A 2,896-nucleotide genomic window follows, 5' to 3' on the forward strand; every position below is an offset into this window, starting at 1 on the left:
CATCATTTGCTGGAGATAACAGCAACTGACTTAAAGAAGCTCAACAAACTTACAGAGAACCCAGAGTCTGTTCTGGGTAAGGTCTGTAGTATGTCCCTGTGGACTGACCACAAGAATCACAAAGAAGCAAACCGTCTTCGTCAGCTCTTACCATCCAAGCTCTAAAAACACCAAACCTAATACCCTGACTGGGCATACTCCAGTGAACAGGTACCTAATATCTCAACCATCATTCATCCTTCTTGCATTGTTGGGGCCATGGCAAAATTCTCCTGCCACCCTTGAATCAACCGAGCTCTTGCACACTCTAATCAAAATTTCTGCTGGCCTTTAATATATGAGCCCAAACTAATGCTCAATCCGAATGCTTCAACCAGGAGTTTGAGTTATTCCTTCGCTGCCACTTTTCATCACACCCAACTTCATGGAGTACTAAGTTTCCTTTGGACCATATGCACATAACTGTCCCACTTTCTCTGCTGCTGGTCTGTCTCCATTTGAGTCATCTTGCCTCTGTCAAGCAGATGGGTCTTGCACCTGATGGTTTCTGCCTTAAACCGGTCAGCGGAAACAAATTGACATCTGGCCGATCGTTCCATCAGATTCATGGACCGATGAATCTGATGGTCTCTCTTATGGAGACAGTTCATTTAAAATCCAGGCAATGTTTGGTTGTTCCGCGGTTTGCCGCAAGCTGCCGGATCTTTTAAAGATTCATCCTGTTGTTCATGTCTCTCTGATCAAGCCAGTCCTGTCTAGTCCTCGTTGCCCTCCTTTCATTCCCCCTCTACCCACCCGAGGCATTGACGGGCACCTGACCTTCACTGTGTGAAGGATTTTGGAGGCTCGTCGCCTAGAAAGGGGTGTTCAGTATCTGATCGATTGGGAGGGTTATGGACCTGAGGAATGGTCTTTGATCCTTCCTTCTTCTAGGTTGGACTCTTACCTTGTTTGGGACTTTAGGGCTTCTTGCTCTTCCTCTTCTGCACCACCAGCGGGCTGTCCTTGAACCTGGCGTAATGTTAGGGTCTCTGGGGTTTTGATGATTTTCTGGTGTGAGTGAGCTTCCTGTCACAGTTAGGATCTTTGCTGGTGGCTGGGCCAACTCATGTCGCTGCACACTTGAGAATACTTCTCAATCAAGATGACTAGCGTGTATACAAGGAGGCAAAGGATAATTTTTCTTATTCCGGATTATTAGCCCTGATGGTATTCCATCCAAAGACCTAAACCACCAGTGCACCTCAGTTAATCTCGGATCTTCATGGAAAAGTTCTTACCGGTGTGCAGCAGTTCTCAGTCTTCATCACCTGCCAGCCCACTCCTTAGCTCTTCAACGTCTCTTGCAAGTACCAAAGCTCTCAGATCTCTCTCACATTCCCCTGGACCTCTGAGGTACAGTTTGCAAGCTGAACTAAATCCTACAGATCCATGCCGTCTCCCCTTCTTCTCTCAAGTAACCAAATAAATCAATCATCAGTTGTCATCAAAAGACTCTTAGTCTGTTTTTTACCCTCAGACTAACCAGAATGTTCAACTGACTTACTGCAGTTTTACGCTTCCAGATTCTTTTTGCTTTTGTAAAAAGAACTTACTGGTTCTTCTTGTGATCCTGCATTTGGGTTTAAAAACTACAAACCAACATTACATTGAATAACGATTTGGAAGGAGCAGAATTGTAAAACGTGATAAAATAGTAAATAAAGTAGTGAGGATGGTAGAGAAAGTAATAGGATCTTGCAAAGCAACTATAATGAGGCTGTGCCTTGCAGAAAGTGGATCGAAATCTCAACAGAAAAGCAGGAAATAAAAGGGTTTAATGACTCAAGGACAGCAGCTTTATATATTTTTAAAAGTCCATTCAAGGATGCTCTTGCTGGCACAAGGCAAATACTTAGAATTAATGACTAAAGACTTACAAAACTGACTAAACCAATAGCTCCTGTAGAGGCTGCCCTGGTTTTCTAGTGCAAATTAAAACGGATAGTTCCATGATATTCTCTGTCCCATAACCATATGTTTAAATATCTTTAGGTCAATCTCTGCCAAGAGGAGTAATTCAACCTGCAATCTCAATCCCATGAAAAATAAAGGCACCACATTTTTGGGTGGACTTGTTATAACAACAGGCAATAACTACATGATGTTATGCTGGATCCTGCCCTGCAAAGAAGGACTAAATAATGATCAATAAGCAATTGCTAAATACTTTCTTTCCACAGCAGGTATCTGAAGAACCGTATTCACCTTCAATAAGAACTTTTATCAAATAGCTTTTAAACTGCGGTACACTAGATGTATTCAGCTCCAATATTACCACTTGCAAAAATCCACAAGCCAACCTTTCATCTGAACACAACAGTGCCCTCTAGTGTTTGACCCACGCAAAAAGAAACCGTTTAGACTTAAATTACTAAAGTGATGACAAATTCAGTCCCTAATAATAACATGTTTTTTTTTTTGGTCTTCACTTTTCCTGCTTCATGAGCCACACAACACGACTGAGCAGAGATTCTGCCATCAGTGTTTTTGGGAGAAAGACCTCTACAGCAGCAGGAGTAGTGGGAATTCAGAGATGAACATTGAGATCAATATAGTGGAAACTGATCACAAAGGGATATTTATTGTAAAACCAGGAAATAAAAAAGTCATCTTTATTTTATCAAAGTTTTAATATGGCCCCGGATACTATTTGCTTTTCTATAATCATCCAGCTAAGTCCTTCAACCATAGAGGCTATAGACATTCAATAAAATTAGTTTATTTTATAAAAAGTTTACTTATTTCAGTCCTTCAGCCACACAGACTATGTTACTGAGACTTATAGGCTGCCCTTAAGAAATTTAAGACCTAGTATTTATCTATATGTTTTAGGGTAATATTCTTGATCTGAGCT

Source organism: Cyprinodon variegatus, unplaced genomic scaffold (assembly GCF_000732505.1).
Source record: "Cyprinodon variegatus isolate N-32 unplaced genomic scaffold, C_variegatus-1.0 Scaffold157, whole genome shotgun sequence".
NCBI lineage: Eukaryota > Metazoa > Chordata > Actinopteri > Cyprinodontiformes > Cyprinodontidae > Cyprinodon > Cyprinodon variegatus.